Below are 17,154 nucleotides of genomic sequence, written 5' to 3' on the forward strand. Positions count from 1 at the left end.
ATTTTATTTCCAAATCACAAAAATTTTTTTTTTTTTTCCCTTCCCCCCCCCCCCCCCCCTCCCCCCCCCCCCCCCCCCCAATTTATCATGGGAAGGGAAAAAAAAAAAGAGAAGAAAAATGTTGAAAAAAAGAAGAAGAAGATTGGTTTAAAATTACTATTCTGGTAGCTCCAGAGAAAAATCTGTCATCCAAACTCAGGTTTCTGAGATTAGCCAAATACTGTGGAACAAGGAACAAGGAGCTACCTAGGCTCACTATGAAATTCAAGGAAAATGGCAAGTAGTTCCCAGCAGTTCCAAAAAGAAAATTCAGTTTCAGGTGGAATTAAAGTTAGATGGACAAACATATCCTAAGTAGAGATTGTGAGTCTGGAAGTAAAACTGGAAGTGAGGTTACCAACAGAGAAGTTCTGTCTTACAACTAAGTCATCTCAATTTCCCTGTCACAAAGAGCAGAGAGAAACAAGAAGAGGAAAGCTGGTATTTTGGGTCTGGGCTTCAATAGACCAGTGCGGTACTAATGTACAGTTCTCAGAGGAGAGACTGAGAGATACTCAACTCAGAAAAATCTGATGGTTAGGAAACAAGAAAAGTGTGCAAGTCTCTGTTGTGCCTAGCTGGGATCAAGAATATATAATTCTCGGTGAATATCTTGGCTCTTTATGCAGGAGATCTGTACATGCTAGTCCCTGGCTGTCATTTTAGAAGGCTACATAATGAAAGATATATAATGAAAGTGTGTTTAGAATATTTTATGTCTAGCAAGCCACAGGGAGAAAAAACAAAACAAAACAAACAAACAAAACCATGTCTATGAGACTCCTGCTCAACAGCTTCAGAGTTTGTCTTGCACTAGGTCTTTGAGCTACCTGTTAAGTATGAAACTGAATCAATGTAAAATGTTTTTATGCACATTGACCAAAAGAAATAGAGGGTTGCTGAACAGTGCTTACATGACTGTTACTGATACTCAGCTTGTGAGTAGGTGCTTAAGTCGTATCTTAGTGTTAGCATCTTTCTTAGATGTTATTAAGACACAGAGAACTACCTGGAGAAACTAGCTTCCTGCACAGGAGAAGTGAAGGAAAACAGAAATTAAGAGCCTAGACACAGAATCAAAATGCAGAGCACGTTGGAGTTTTGAAACTGTTGTCACCAAAGATGAAAGCAGTTTCTGGTAATATGAAAATTTTCCATCTCAGAAAGCAATTCCCTCAACTTGGATTTTCTGAAGGGACAAAAAATGGCTAAACTTAGAGTTCCCTGTTTCCTATTTCCTTGCTCTATATGGAAGAGTAGATTAACGTCTCTCATTTTACTCCTTGTTGAAACAAATTATCCTAACATCGGTAGTCCTGTGGTTGAGATAACCTACAAATCCATCATAAGAAAAGATTCCCAAAATCTCACTTTCTGCATGGAAAGTAATAAATTGAATCACACCCCAAAGGGTAAACAGTGACTTCATCATGAGGTACATAGTGGTTTAGATGGGTTTCACACCAGGATATAGGAACCAAGTTAAAATGTAGTTTGAGACAACTTGTGCTAAACCAGTTATAACAGGGTGAAAGGTAGGAAGCTGAATTGCTTTAACATCATTCTGTGTCCTGTATGATGCAGAGATTGCGGAAGCACATTGCTACGGTTATTGTCAACCTCAGAAGAGCCAGAGAGTGAAACAAAAACTTTTGTTACTCTTTTACCCCAGAGACTGGGGTCCCACAAGAATTATGTTTGAACAATAGAGTCAAGTTAGAACTGGCTGTCCCATGGATGACTGAAGATTTATTTATTTATTTATATTTATTTATATATTTTTTATATATATTTTTCTGATGGTCTGGTTTATTTATTAAGAATAAATGTATTTGAAAGGAAAAAAAAAAAAAAAGGTAACTGCAATTCTAGTTTGCTTCATGAATAAATGACCTCCAAAAATGGTTTAATTCCTGTTTTTGCATCCTGCTTATTGATACTGTATGGCATGAAACATATTTTTTAAAAGAGAAAGATCTCTTTGTGCATTAAAAAAGTGAGCTGCATGCTCTCCCTAACTTTTAATCATAGAAATTTATTTCCCTCTGTCTTGTGAGACAAAGAGGAAGTTATGATTTAAACCTCTAGCTAATATAATGCAATACATAGAGCACTCTACTTAAGGGCTTGTATCTATGCATGCATTCCTTGCATAATATTTCGCCTTAATAACTAATAGTCTTATGACCAGTCTGTACTTTCACATGACCATAGGTGTTCGTCATTAGACCTAGCATCAGACTTTTAAATTGTTTAATAAATGAAACAATAACAATAGTAATAGCCAATCAAAGTGAAAGTTAACGAGTACAGAGCTAATAAGGAATGTGCTTTCTTTTTGCTATGTATTTCTTTTGCTTTTATGACAAAGAAGTATTTCAGCTCTCCTTTAGAAAATACAAGTGTTGGCATAATCAACAAGGGTGACTTTTATGCCTTTGAAGGACTCTGTTTCATTTGAGATTGGGATTCAAATAATATTTGCAGTATGTGGTAGTCCTGAAAACTCCTAAATAGCATCTGAGAGGGTAAAACAGTTGTTTGAGTTTGAGGGATTTTAGAAAGCAGAAAAGGTTTTATTTTTTTATTTTTTTTTTCTTGCAGCTGAGGGAACTTTCAAATATTGCACAAATGAAAACATTTTCAAATGCTTGAATAAAAATATCTCCAAAGTACTCCCAAAATCAAACTAAATATGAAATGGTAGACCAAAATTGAAACTAGATATGAAATTTCATCATCTGTATCAAATTATATTCTGGGATGGAAGCTATATCAAATGAAGAAAGCCCACAAAGCAAAATAAAATAAAATAAATCTGGAAGCATTTATTCAAAATCACCCTGTAAAAACAGCTATGTACTTACTGGTTTGGGACATTTGCATAATATTGCAGAATACTCACCCAAATGTTCATGTATATCTCTAAACCTAAAGTGTTTGATCCATATTCACAGCAGATCTATACAATTTTTGTATTGCACATATCAGATTATTTATTTATTTATTTATTAATCAGATTGTGTTGTCAGGGTGACCTTTCCCTGATAATATTTTGCAAAATGAGCTGGTATTAGATCACAGTGCATCTCTGTTTATTTTGGTCAGCTGGATTAAAGATTGAATCCTTGTTAGAACAGAGCACATTTTCAGAAGAGATCAGGCTTCACTTCTGTGCCAAGTTTTTTCAATGGGGATCTTAGCAACTACTTAGGTTCTGACATGAGCAGTTAGATCTTTACAAGGCTCATAATGTACAGTGAGATTTTCCATAATTTGACTCAAAATGTGACAGTGGGAATACATGAAATCTTTAAAACTCTGGCCTTGTTTACAAAAGTTAAGCTATTTCTAAAATCTGGTCCTGGGTTTTGTTGCCCTGCTTTTGTGGAGGGTGAGCACATTGTAATTTATTGAGGCTCAGGTTGCTGGCTTTGGTAGATAATGGAAATAAGCTTGAATATGTCCTTTTTATTTGGGGCAAGATCTCTCTGAAGTCAATGAGGGACCGTCATGTAGAAGTGTGCTCACTACTGTAATTAATATTTACAGAACCCTTGGAAATCAGTGGATCAAAGTAGTTCAAAGCGTTATCATTTTTTGCTTAAGGTATGAACATGTTTGCACATCTCTCTAAACTGCTTAAGGTTATACTGCAGTCATGATTGGTTGGGGATGTAGACGAGAAAAATCTCTTTTGTGGAACACATGGAATGGATTAAGTTCGCCTCTGCATTGCAGCTTCACTGTTGCTTTAACAGTTACCACAGCAAAGGTGAAACTGCAATTCCTTGTCTAGTAAGCACACAGTTTCTCTGAGGTTTGTTCTTAATGATCAGGCTGGCACTTCAGAAAAGTGGGAGGAAAATCCCTCACTGTTGTCTGGGTAACTGTTGGAAGCACTCTCAAATTGCTGGGAAAAACAGAGAAAGAACGCAGAAGTTCCCTCCTCAAGGGATTTTTTCTGTTTATTCCATGGCAGACCAGAGCACAATAACGCTAACATGGAATACATGAAGACACAAAGATCTTACTAACCACATTTTTAAAATGTGGAGTTATAATCAGATTGACTGCATTTCTAGCAAAATACTTCAGTGGTTTCTGGCTAGACAGATATTATAAATCAGCCTTATGCTAGATGGGCTAATACAGGTACTGTGATTTCACTTAATGTAGCAACTTGTTATTGAACTGGAGATCATGATCTATGCCAAAGCTCAACAAATATGTTGGGAAATTGCTTATTTATTTATTTATTTCCCCCCCAAGTGTCTAATAATTTTTTGTTTTGACACAGAAGAAAATGTAAGCTAAACTATGGAAAAAGTTGCATGTAATAGTTAAGTTTTGACCTCTGCTTACCTCCATTCTTTTTGAGGTAAGTGGACACTGCTAAACCCAATGGACTGAGGTGAAATATTTATTTAAATGCGTGTGTTTTTTTAAAATAAGTATTCCATTTATTTTACTTTATTTTATTTTATTTTATTTTATTTTGGTGTAAAATAAAGCACATCTAGATCTGTAAATGAATAAGCAGCAAACCAGGCACCCCATGTGCTATCATAAGTAAAAATTCTATCAGAATTTCTAACTTATTTCCCTCTGAACGTCTCCCACATCTATGCATACAGATCATAGAAAATGTAATGCTCCATATCCACTCCACTTTGGCTTAGTATTTGCTTTGCTTTTCTATTTTTTTTTTAATTTATTTTATTATTATTATTATTTTTTTCCTGGCAGCTATTTCCTTCTTTGGTGCTGATTTCTGAGCATCATTTTGGTTAGAAGTCTTTAATGGTCAACTAACTGGTTGCCTGGGCAGACTTCTTCCAGGTGCCCTTGGAGGCAGGGTGAGATTTCTGATCTTAAAATCCAACTACTGATTATGTTTCACCTTGTGCTCCCTCTGTTAAATGCCCACAACACTGTAAAATGTCAGATGTCCCAGTGGGCTCCAGAAGCGTGAGGCTGTCTTTCAGATACTTTGGCCTTGGTTTCACTAGCAGACCCACTAAGCTTAGTCACACTGGATCAGTTATTTAGTGGGAAGAGTTACAGAGCCAGATTCTTGGCTTCCCATGTTCAGGAGAAGCAGGATCTCTTCCTTTTTTTTGAGAACATTTTGTTAGGAAGCACTTTTAGCCAGCCCTCACCTTCTTGGAGGTCTGTTTTGAAAAGTGAACCAACAGACCCCTTTTGTGCATAGAAGGCACTTTTTAAACCATTTGCCACCATTTACCCTTTATTGACTGACAAGACACCCAGATGGGAAGGGCTCTGATTACGGTTGTACATGAAACCAGGGTCAAGGCTGGCTTTACTTGATCTAGTGGATGCATCTGTACACTTCAAAATCACTTTCCCAGATGTCCACATAAGAATATCACATGTTCCAAACCTAAATATTTTAAAAATCACCTTGTTGACAGCTTTTTCTACCCCCAAATCTGTAACTTGCCCCCTTTGGCTGACTGAAAGAGTCTGATCCTTATCTCATGGTCAACCCTTTCTGATTGCTAAACCAGGAAATGAAGGGAGTTGCTGTGGTCCCCAGGTAGACAAGGTGAGGCAAGGAGGCAGAGTCTCACTGCATGCAGTTTCACATTTATAAGGATTTTTACAGGTCCACTCACAGTCACAGTTAATAGACAGTATCTACACTATAGTAGAGATAACTACATTTTATAGATCCTCACTCCATGATAAATCTCACTGAAATCAATTGGGAACACTTGAAACACAGGAGACCATATAAAAGGCCTTAAAATGAAGAAGACCTAATGCATCACTTTTCTGATTCTGTGCCAGTGCTGTGGTTCTTGGACTCCATTAGCATACCTGTGAAGTGAGGTCACTTTAATTGCCTACCTTTTGCAAACTTAAAACTAATGAGGTCACTACTCAAATGACATACCTCCTAATTCTGGAGACCATCCAGTCAGCTTTTTAATGTAGGCAAGCCAGCGTGGCAGGAGACAACATAATATGTGTTTTATTTATGTGTTTGTTTTCAAAATAAAACAGTGAATTTGAAAATTTATTTTGGAGTAAGAGACAGTCCCCCACCTGCATATGGTTGAGAAATCCATTTCATCCCATCTTGGGGCTGTCAGTCCCTGCCCTAACACTGCTATAGGTGGTTCTGGGTCCTTGGTCTGGGTTCTGGTCCTCTCTCCTGCTGTCCTGGCTCTTGGACTGGATTTTCTCAGTGGACTCTGGGCTAACCTGTCGGTAGCTTTGTCTCTAGCTCTGAATGCAGTCCTCTCCCCTGGATGGACCTCAGATCTGTGTTCCAGCCTTGTCTCCATATCTGGTCTTTCAGAAAACTTGAGACTGTTGCTGAAAGCATTCCTCAAGCATCTTATTCCACAGTGTTTTATGTTTTGCGTGTACATGGTGGGACCACTATCAGAACTCACAGAAAGTGTTTTTTTCAGTGATGTGAAACACACTGGTGATAAAGACACCATGAAGAAATGAAATATGCTCAGTTTGGAAATTTTGCTTTCTGTCAGGACAGTGTGTATTAGAATGTGTATTATCTAATGTAGAGGAGCTATGTCACCAACTGAGCCATCCTATTGCTAAAATAATTTATATGAACAACACTCCACAAAATGAATCTGATATATGTTGTTACATCCTAAGTAAAGGACATATATAAAGAAGGAAAAAGATCTCTGTTGTTGCTAGGGGATTTGAGAACTTCTGTTGTATCAGCAATGCTGTGGTGTGTAGCACCACAATTATGTTAATACATTACATTAAGAACTCCTTTTCATATGTTGTGGAAAAAAAAAAAGCAGTATAGGTAAGCTTTGGTACTAGGCATGTAAGAGGTGCAAAGTCAGTAATCAAACTGAACAGCAAGAAAAAAGACAGTGATGTGCTTTACTTCAGGTTATCATCATGCAATTACAGACAGAATTATTGTTAGATTATTCTTTAATATTAGAAGGAATGAAAACAAATAAAATCTCCCCAGAGCAGAGAAAATACATCTTCTCCCTACCAACTCTCTAATTTATAAATCCAGAAAGTGCCTAATAAAGCAACTAAATCTTTTATACATTTTTGATACGTACCTCTGTAATGCATTTTTTTTTAAATGGAGTTGCTTATAGAAAGAGTACCAAGTAAATTAGTAAAAAAAATACATTTTTTATTTTATTATTATTATTATTATTTTTTTACCCACCTGCCAAGATAAACACAGTCTGTGAAGCTTAAGTTGAGAGTACGTGAGTTTTGACAAATACAAGTTACACTATCTTATTCTTCTCCTCTCCCCTGGAATTTTACCAATTTAATTTATCTAAGGTATTGAAATGAGAGGGAGGAAAAAACAGCAAACCTTACAGCTAGCAGGATGTAAGTTTTTTGCAGTTCTATTTTTACTTTTTAATTGAATTTTAATTGATTGGTGAAAGTGCAATAACAACAGAAGTCCACTCAATAAAACAAGTACAGGACCACATCAGCAAGGAAAAAAACATCAAAGTATGTTTTTTTTTTTTTTTTTTTTTTGCTAGTGTGTGTGTCTGCAGTGAGAATTGGCAGACTAAGCATGTAATTTATTCTCTGGTTTCTTTATCAAGGCTGTCAACAGTGATAATAATTAGGACTAATTGTAGTAGTGAGTTTAATTATCAGGATGCCTATGCATTATGAGGGGGGTGATGTGCTTAACAACCTTTGGTTGCTAGTGACCCAATGTTTTGTATTACTCACAGATCTAGTTTTTATTTACCTACATTTGCAAGCATGACGAGCCCATTTAAGTCATTTTATAAGTCATTTAATCTTTCATTGGCATAATCTATGGCAAAGTTTTCAGCAAATGATTTTCTCTCTCATGTATAATATTTGGGTGAGAAGACATCTTCTGGAAAGACATCACACTTCAGTGTTCAAGTGACAGACTATCCATTGTGTCTACTAGGAAAGTTTTCACATGACTGATTATCGTTACTTTCTCTGAATTATAAGTATCTTTTATTATATTTTAAACCTGATACACATAACAGTCTGCAGACCTGACTCAGGAAAGTAGAGATTAAATAGTTCAGCTTCTTATTCTTTTTTTTTTTTTTTTTTTTTTTTTTAAATACTAAGATGGCAAGATCAAGACAGATCCTTAACTGTTGAGACAGACAGACTGTTGTTCCAGGATAATGATGTTCTGCCACGATAGGAATATATAAAGTCTGAACTGAAGACATTTCAAAGCAGGTGATATTGAGGTTCAAATGTTTTAGTTTAAGGAATGTTTTAGTTTTCTTTTCTGCTGCGTGAGTTAAAGATGAATTTGTGGCAAAAGCTACTGCAGAAGAGAGAACAATGTCTTTATATGCTACTAATTATCCTTAATATCTCCTTTTCCTTTGGTCAAGGAAAAATGAATAAGTATTTTTCTTATTCATTTTCACTGTGCTACTCTTTTATCATCATATACAATTACTGTAACTTTTATTAGTAGAAAAATGAAATCAGAGATATGTATACCACAGATTCTCTAAACATCTGTGACCAAGGTGCTTGTGCATAATAAAGTGGATGATATGTTTGATTGTTAGTGATCATTACTGACCAAACCTACGCAATATAACAGAAAATCCTTATAACACAGAGACTCAACATAAAAAGAGATGGTGCGTAATTCAGACAAGTTCTGTTCAAAGCTATCATTGAATGAAGATATAATGCAAATGAGTAGACATGTAGGAAGAGGGGAAAAGAAGTGATAAATAAACACCTTTAATGCAATGACTGAAAGTCACAGCCAGCTAAGTGATTTAGGATTAGTTGTACCATCACAGCCTGAAAACATATTTGTCTGATCATTTTCCCCCTTCTGGAAATAGTTATAAGCAGATCAAAAGGCCTTCAACTATAGCCATGGTTTTAATTTAGTATTAAAAATTATTTTCTTAATGGTCTATAACTGGGAACTGTATTAACTCTCTTGTACTTGTCAAAAATGTGGTGCAAAGTAGTTTCTGCTCTGTGACGGAACAAGTATACAAGTATTTCTTTCAAAAAAATTCACTTGCCTTTAACAACAAAATAAAAACTATTTCATTATTATTACTATTATTTCTCAAAAGAAAATTTTTAAAATATATCTTTTAAAGAAGCAAGCACAAAACCTATACAGCTACAGTAAACAGACATTTAAATGCCTGGCAATTCTTCATTACTCACTCAACTTTAATTACACACTTTAGCCTTCATAGCATGAATAGACTTCTTGAACAAGATGGTATGTGTATATAAACACACTATTGAGGGATATATTCACCTTTTAATATAAGCAATGGGCCTGATATTCAAGGAGGTGTAGAATTAGCCACTTTCAGTTTTGCTGTCTTAAGCTGTATATTGAAGTGCAGTTAAGTACAAATTCTACAGATTTGTGGCAGTCAGTGTGGAGCATTCAGACATGAACGACATGTCAGATGACAGAGCATTCTGAATGACAGAGCATTCAGTCTTAGCTACACGAGCTAATGCTGAAGGAGGGGAGGGGGAGCTGGCTCTAGCTGGCTTTCCATAGGAAGTCCATCTTTTCTGCCAAGGGCTTGTTATCTCTCTGAGGCTCATTAGTTTAGGAATAACACTGTATAAAAGCAGGTAGAGTCTGTTTGGATTGGTGTATCTGTGAGTTTAGCTGAATTGACTGGGAACTGTGGTGGCTCAGGAACTTACCCTTCAAGATCCCTTGCTTCAAACAAGACTATTGGAAATGACTGGACCTACAAAACTTCCAGCATCCTGGCAAAAACCCTTCTATTCAATTTCATACCTTGCTTCGGTTCTAATATAGCTTGGAGGTCACTGAAGATATACAAAATTGTTCAGAACTGGGACGTGATTTAAGCCCAACTTTGTAATGATTAATAAATCTGCTTTTAATATCCGAAGTTTATCTTTTAAATTTTTATTCCATTTAGCTTCTTTTTGATGTGTTACCTTATCAGTTATTCCACAGGCAAAAAATTTATTAGTTTAAAGAAGAGACTTTTCTAATTATGTTATGTTACAGAAAAAATGCATGTCCATCCTACGTGCTGCTGGGTGTGCTTAAATTCTAATCAATATGTATAGTGAGATACACATTTATTTGCAAGCAAACCATCTCTGTATACTTAGGCTGCTATGAAACCTTACAGAAATTTAAACAGAAACTGGGCCCTGAGCCCAGGAAAACTAAAGCATTGCTGCCAAAAAACAATATACAGAAACATTATACATAATACCAAGTAGTCTTGTTAGCTTTGTGCTTGCAAAATCTTTTCTTAGCAATGATGTCTCTTAAGTGTCCTCAGACTGATTCTGCTTGTAAGAAAGCATATAGGCCTTTACTGTGAGTTGCCCTGTGCTCTTCCAGTGCTCAGGCTTGCAAAAACAGAGCATTACGCTTACTTGCCTTTTGGCTCTGAAATATGTCTAAAGTCATGTCTTTGCCATTGAAAATGACTTCGTTTCAATGCCCTCAGAGAAGAATGAATAGAAGGCACTACGCGTAGTTCAGACCCTTCTGTCAAAGGGAAAATCCAAAATATGTGTTGTCTGTTCTTGAGGTAGAAAGGACTCAGTTCAATAGTGGGTAAGGCCAGGTGCAGGCACTACCAAGGTTGTTCAGGGAAGATCATGCTATGAGTTTTGTTCAATAAATAATTATGCTCTTTTTGCATGGTTTCTTTGATGTCTTTGATCACAGAAATGGAGCCTGTGGTTGTCTCTATTCATTTGTTGTTTTTCCCCTCCTGTTTACAAATGACTGACTCACCACTGTGTGATCCTGAGGGGTTCTCAGTCTAACAATGGAGTGAATCAGCCAAAACAGTCATGTCCTGCTTTAAAAGAGCAGACCATGAATATTCAGAAACACCTTAGCTTCAAAAAGCAAAATGCTTACACTACTGAATGCTAGAGCCACAGAGGGAAAGAAGTCTGCCTTGTGATAAAGAGCTGGTGGTACACTTGAGTAAGGATTTTGGTATTTGTACCCTGTATTATCTGCAAGCTACTGAGAAGTCTTGCAGGAAGCAGATATTTTCAGGTATATTTGAATATATGGAAACTTGGCATGGTCTATCAAACACTGTGAAATAAGATCAAATGCAAAACCTGAGCTATGGTGCAGCAGTAGAGGATACTAAACACAGCACATTATTTAATTGGTGTTGGCAATAGCAGGGTAGGTAGGCCATGTTTGACATGGTTTGGCTTTACAGAGAGAAAATGTAGTTTTATTTGTGACAATACAGTTTTATTTTTGTTTCATCTTATCTGCACATCATAGCAGGATTTTGAAATCTCTGCATAGTCAAAGCACAACAGTGAATGTGTAAACCTGAAATTTCAGTCTGGTTTCAGCCCAGCATTTCACACAGTTTTAATTTCAAGTTCTCCTTCTCCTTTCTTTTTGTCTGCTACTAACAATTGCACAAGTTTCACCTTCAATGTATTAACTTTTTCAGGGGCATATAACGGATAGATCAAGTATAGATCAGGTGATCATGGGTTTATTGGCATCTCAAGATAATACCACCTTGAATGTGATACAAATAACATTCAAACAGGATGTCTACACCAGATAGGATAGAGGCATAACACCAATTAAGTATAACACATTATAGACCTAATTTTCACAGTTTCTTGCACCTTGTCAAATAGTATGTGAATGTTAAGTAAACTCAAACTTCAGTAAAATGCTTCTTAACAGAATATGAATATTTTACAGCAACTTTAAACAAACTGAAAAGTTAAAAGTGAAGCCTGTTTGAGGAACTGGATGAACAAGCCAATTTAAAAGATTGGTTTCAGAATCCTTATAGCTTCTTGAATTAATATCATATGTAGACCAGTAAATATATTCAATAGACAATGGCCATACACGCTGAACAAAGAAAATTTCATCCATTAAAGTTAGAAGAAGAAACACTTCAATTTCTTAGAAATTTGAAAAATAATTCCAATTCAAAGTCCATATTCACACATGGAAATTGATGCTTTTATACACAACTTTTTATGAAAATACTAGGAAAAAGGCATCTGAAAATGAATCCCTGGATATCTCTGGTAAAATATAATTGTATGAAGTTCAATGACTTAAACAAATGTTACTGTAATTCGTTAGGATATAAAACAGCTAAAAACTGTTCACTTGAAGATTCTGAATGAGCTAGCTCCAGTTAAATCCACTGACCAATGCTAAAATCATCAGCTAAAATTATCTTGAAATTTCAGACTTTTTTTCCTTTTTTTTTTTTTTTTTAAATCATCTGATTCTCCTTTTACAATCAAAAGAATGTACAGTTATTCAGAGGGAGACATGAAAGAGCACAAACCACATTGAAACAGTTTTTTTTTTTATTATTATTATTTTATTATTTTATTTTATTTTTTAGACATCTACACAAAATCAACATAATGAAGCCACAGGACAGTTATTTAGTAATTTCTAGACTTTTGCCTTTACTGTGCCTGCTGACATTTGGAGACTGTCACTCATTGTAATCTGCCTTTTCTTCATTACATAGAAGAGCTTTATTTGTTTATTTATTTAAGGATATGAAGAATACATGCACACAGTGTTTAAAGAAAAAAAAGTCCTATACAATGAATTAGTAAGGGTGTTCTGCTGAAAATATTGTTATTTCATTTTTTAATTAACATCCAGGAGCCTCAATCAAGCAGTGTGACATGCATAAGTAAAACTGGATCCTGATATGAAGAACTTATCTCACAGACTACAGGAGATACCGCAGACAAACTGGTAAAGAAAAGATTTGTGGAAGAAATTGTGAAATGATCTTGGCTAGCACAAGTACAGCTCCAATTATGTGGAAACTGAAACAATAGCAGCAGTTGTCATTAATTAGGCATTGTTGTGTAAAGGTGTGTGCAAGGCTTTTCTGGACTGAGTTCAAACTGCTTTGGTTAAACTCTTTGTAGGAGTCATATGCTGTTTCTGACTTGCTACTGAAAACCTGCTTCTAGAAAGTCCTGTGTTGTCCTCTCTTCTCAGGATTCCCTCACCTCTACCTGAGCTGCAGCCCCTCAGTGGGTCTGGCAGCTTCTCCTAATTCAAGCCTGTATCCGGAAAACTTATTGTGGTCCTTGCCATGACCTGTTCATTGACATGTTCCTCCTTGGTAACAGAATGAGATATGCCACCTGCACGCCAGTAGTGTTTTGTAAGTCATTTGTTTCAACGGAATAATATTGTGTTATCTAATAACAATAAAGCAGTCAGTCATTCTTCTGAGTTTCCAAATCTCTTTTAGGTTCGGTTAAGCAGACAAAATGATGTAGCACGAGCTGCTAGGTCTTTCTGTCAAGCTCAGAAAGGCTATCTGATGATGTCATACTCTGATAGCAGATACTTTAAAACACAGCTTTTAGTCATTAGTTTGTTAGGTAGTATTTACTTATTTGGGATATAATGGTAGTAAGACTCCATTTCAGCAGATTTAGCTACCACGTAGCACAATACAGTTAGATATACTAAGAGAGCAACCTGGGATCCTAGATTGTAATGACTCCACAGATATTGCATGAGAACATCCCCCCCCCCCCCCCAACACACAGTGAGATGTCCCCAAAATTTGTTCTTTTTCCTGATCTTTAGGAAAATTCAATTATTCATTTCTTATGCATTCCAAGATGAGAATGACTAGAACTAGCTTGTTATTGGCCAGGTGGTTACAGGTATCTCCTGCTTAGCCCTTTCTGCTTTCTGCTTCTTGTGTGGTGCTGTCTTTTCTAATTGTTAGTCACAATTTGTGATAAATCAGCTCAGAGAAGGATTTACCAGTACATTTGTTTCATTATACAGGCTAAAATCACAAGCAGTCTTGTGAACATTTATTTATTTACTTTTTAATCTTACAAGTAGACATTCTGGTCTGTTCTTGTGAAACTGGCTTCTACAAGAATTTTATAGTAGAATTCCTCCTGTGAATCCTACCTTGCAAATCTGTATTTCCAGCTATTGGATTATATATCATAGTCTAAAAAATTTAGATTTCCAAGCCCTTGTGGAAGTGCAGGATTTTTTCTTGCATAGAATGAAGTGGTTTCTCTCTGTGTATTTAGTTTGACTCATGTCATTTTGCAGCATTTTATACAGTGATAAAAAAGTGAATGTGGAGAACTACAGTAGTTTGGGGTCCCTTCCTCCTCCCAAAAAAACAAACCAAACCAAACAAAGAAATCAGATAGGATGTCTCCTCATTTTTTTTTTTTTTGTCACTAAGGCAAGAGACTTGAAGAGTGAATTCCAGTTCCAAAGGAGCCTGGCCCACTCATTGGCCCGGTTTTTACTGTTCCACACATGCCTCCCCCATCTGCTCCGTATAAACATTTCTTCCTTTAAAAAAGCATAGTCAGACTTTATTTTTTAGCTCAGTCTAGTGACACACACTCTGTGTGAGTTGAAAAGATTCATATCCCTTTCTCTTTTGAACAGTGTAGCTGGGGCCACCGCTCAGCCAAATCTTTCAACCACTTCTGGCAGCATCCTGAGTTGTATGGTTTCACTGCTTCTGGCCAATGCACTGCATTCATTCAGTACATGTCTTCACCTTTCTTGATATGGCTCTATCTCTAAAGAGGCATAATTTAGCCACAATTCTGTCACTCTTCTTTGTTACATTTATCTAGATTGAATTAGCTTCCTGCAGGTGATACGTCTCCAGCTACACTGTAATGAAATGAAAAGGGGCTGAAAGCAAGTGGGTGTACTTGTAATTTTTCAGAAGAATGAGCAAGGCCAAAGTACTCTCTAAATAGTAGAGCTGGCTCCAAAAATTGCAGACACAGAAGTAGTATTTTTATATATCAAACCTCCTGTTCACCCTATGATGTTTCATGGTACTGTTTGATGAACTACTGCTAGAAATCTGTGTACAGCAGGCTAGTTCCAGTCATTCTCATCTTGGAATGCATAAGAAATGAATAATTGAATTTTCCTAAAGATCAGGAAAAGGAACAAATTTTGGGGACATCTCACTGCGCCCCATACTGTTGGCTTTTTTTTTTTTTTTTTTTTTTAACAGCTTTAATAGCTCCTTAATCTGTTGTAAATACCTGAGCAGATCTTTTATTTAGGCTAAGAATGGTTTCACTTTTGCAACAAGTGGAAATATTTATTTAACAGCCCTTTGAACACATTTAATTCAACTAAGACAATTTTTAAAATTAAAAGATCATTTGTGGCAGAAAAATAAACACTTCTACCAATTTTGTATGGGATGAGTGAAACCTTAAACATGAAGAGTTTACCTCTTCACTTTGAATAAAAGTGCACCAGTTTCAATGACTAAATGGGATAGGTCAATGAATCTTCCTCTAGGCAGAATATGACCTATTTTCCAGAAGGTGAATTGGTAGATCTTCAATGTTTTCTTTATTTCTCCACTGAATGAGCTAACCTTTGGTAAATTTCTTTTTAAGCACTACCAAAAAATTATTAGATTCTTCAGAACTATTTCTGTTATCTTAAATATTGAACTATCTGAAAGTTTCAGAAACACAAAGTTTTATAATAAACCTTACAATAATTTGTCATCTCATTCGGCAGATAATTTCCTAAAGTCAAGAAGAAACTAAGGTATTTGTTTTGTTTCCTGAGCACAGGCATTTAGAGAAATCCAAGGGTACCCAGAGAATCCACATTAGGGGAGCAAGAACATTTTCCTGTCTGGTCTTTCTCTTGAGGTCTCAGATATTTTAAGAAGCATGAAGTTCACATGGGCAACTGAGTCCTCCATGTCCTTTAATTTGGGCTCACAACCTATGACCTAGTTTATGCAGAGCAGTTTGAATTGTATTTACACTGACTTTGTTCAATCACCTTCTGTTGACTTTGTTTGCAGAAATGGGTAATGAGGTCCTAGAGGATTCCAGGTGAGCATCCAGAAATGGTCATCCAGTCTCTGAGCTAGACCCCAGCTGCTCCTTTAACACTGACAGCCTACAGGACTTGCTTCTCAGGACTCTAAGGAGCCAAACCCGGAAACACCTGAGGTCTGCAGGTTAGGTTTTATGAGGCACATCCAGGAACTGCAGGCAGCTCAGCCCCTCCTAAGCCTCAGGCCTGTGTTGGGGTTAGGATGTGAGCACAGCTCTTGCCTATTTGCAGAGGCAAGTTTCGTAGGTCTTCTCACAAATCCTCACAACAGTTACCGTCATAGCCCTGAGGACACCACCAGCTCTTCTTGTCCCTGCCCAGGGCCCAGGACCCTGTGGATGTCCGCCCCTCTTGCAGCAAGGCCAAAGTAGGTCAAGGCTCCAGCTCACCACAACCCATGTCCTACCTTTTTGAGACTCTCAGCTCAAGAACATGTTTAATCCAATTTCTTTCCATGTAAATGCCATCCAGAAAAATAGGAAAACTGAGGCATGCACAATAAACATATAAAAGCCTAGTGTCTCCTATATACTAAGACTGTACTCAGATGCTTTCTGATGTGGTTGTGCCCTGCCGAAACAACCAGCCTCTCCAGGACAATGTTGGTAGTAGAGTACTTAAACAGTGGAGGAGTGTGTGAGACATTGATTTCTAATTCTTGACAAAGGATACTGAATTTAAGCTGGCTGTATATCTTCAGTATGTATTCTCTCAACACCAAGCTATGTACGAGAAGCGTGTGCATGGAGGGAATTGCCTTTTCTAGTGATTCAGTGAAAGACCCCATCACTTTTCACTTTTCTTTCTAAAGGGAAATACTTAGGCATCCATGCCAAAATGGACCTCAGGGCCATGAAACCCACAAGAGATCTTCAAAGGTACTTCTTTACAGTTCAGAATAAAATATATATTTTGTAAAAAGATGTGAGAATAAAGAAATACAACTGTCATTATTAGCTTCCATTTATGGCCTGCTCAGTGCATTTCCTTTCTGTAGCTTCCCTTTAAAGTTTTAGTTCCCTCCTTTTACAGAGAAGTGGATGCATGTATCTAGCATGTATCTCGCTTGATGTGATGTTGCATTGGAGGAAGGATGGTAAGTGATATGAAATGATATTGTGATTTTTAAGTTTCACCTGTAAATTTAACTGACAATGGTGTGCTCCTTTCTGAGACCCATACAG

General features: G+C 36.6%; 1 long non-coding RNA gene across 1 annotated transcript in view; it reads left to right on the plus strand.

Moving 5' to 3' along the window:
• Positions 1-17,154, plus strand: part of LOC118163166 — a 90,773-nt gene that overhangs the window by 32,777 nt on the left and 40,842 nt on the right. Inside the window, exon 3 of the long non-coding RNA XR_004748884.1 lies at positions 12,737-12,832. This is a non-coding gene — a long non-coding RNA (uncharacterized LOC118163166). The remainder of the gene's footprint in view (positions 1-12,736; positions 12,833-17,154) is intronic.

The sequence above is a fragment of the Oxyura jamaicensis genome, chromosome 2 (assembly GCF_011077185.1).
Source record: "Oxyura jamaicensis isolate SHBP4307 breed ruddy duck chromosome 2, BPBGC_Ojam_1.0, whole genome shotgun sequence".
Taxonomy (NCBI): domain Eukaryota; kingdom Metazoa; phylum Chordata; class Aves; order Anseriformes; family Anatidae; genus Oxyura; species Oxyura jamaicensis.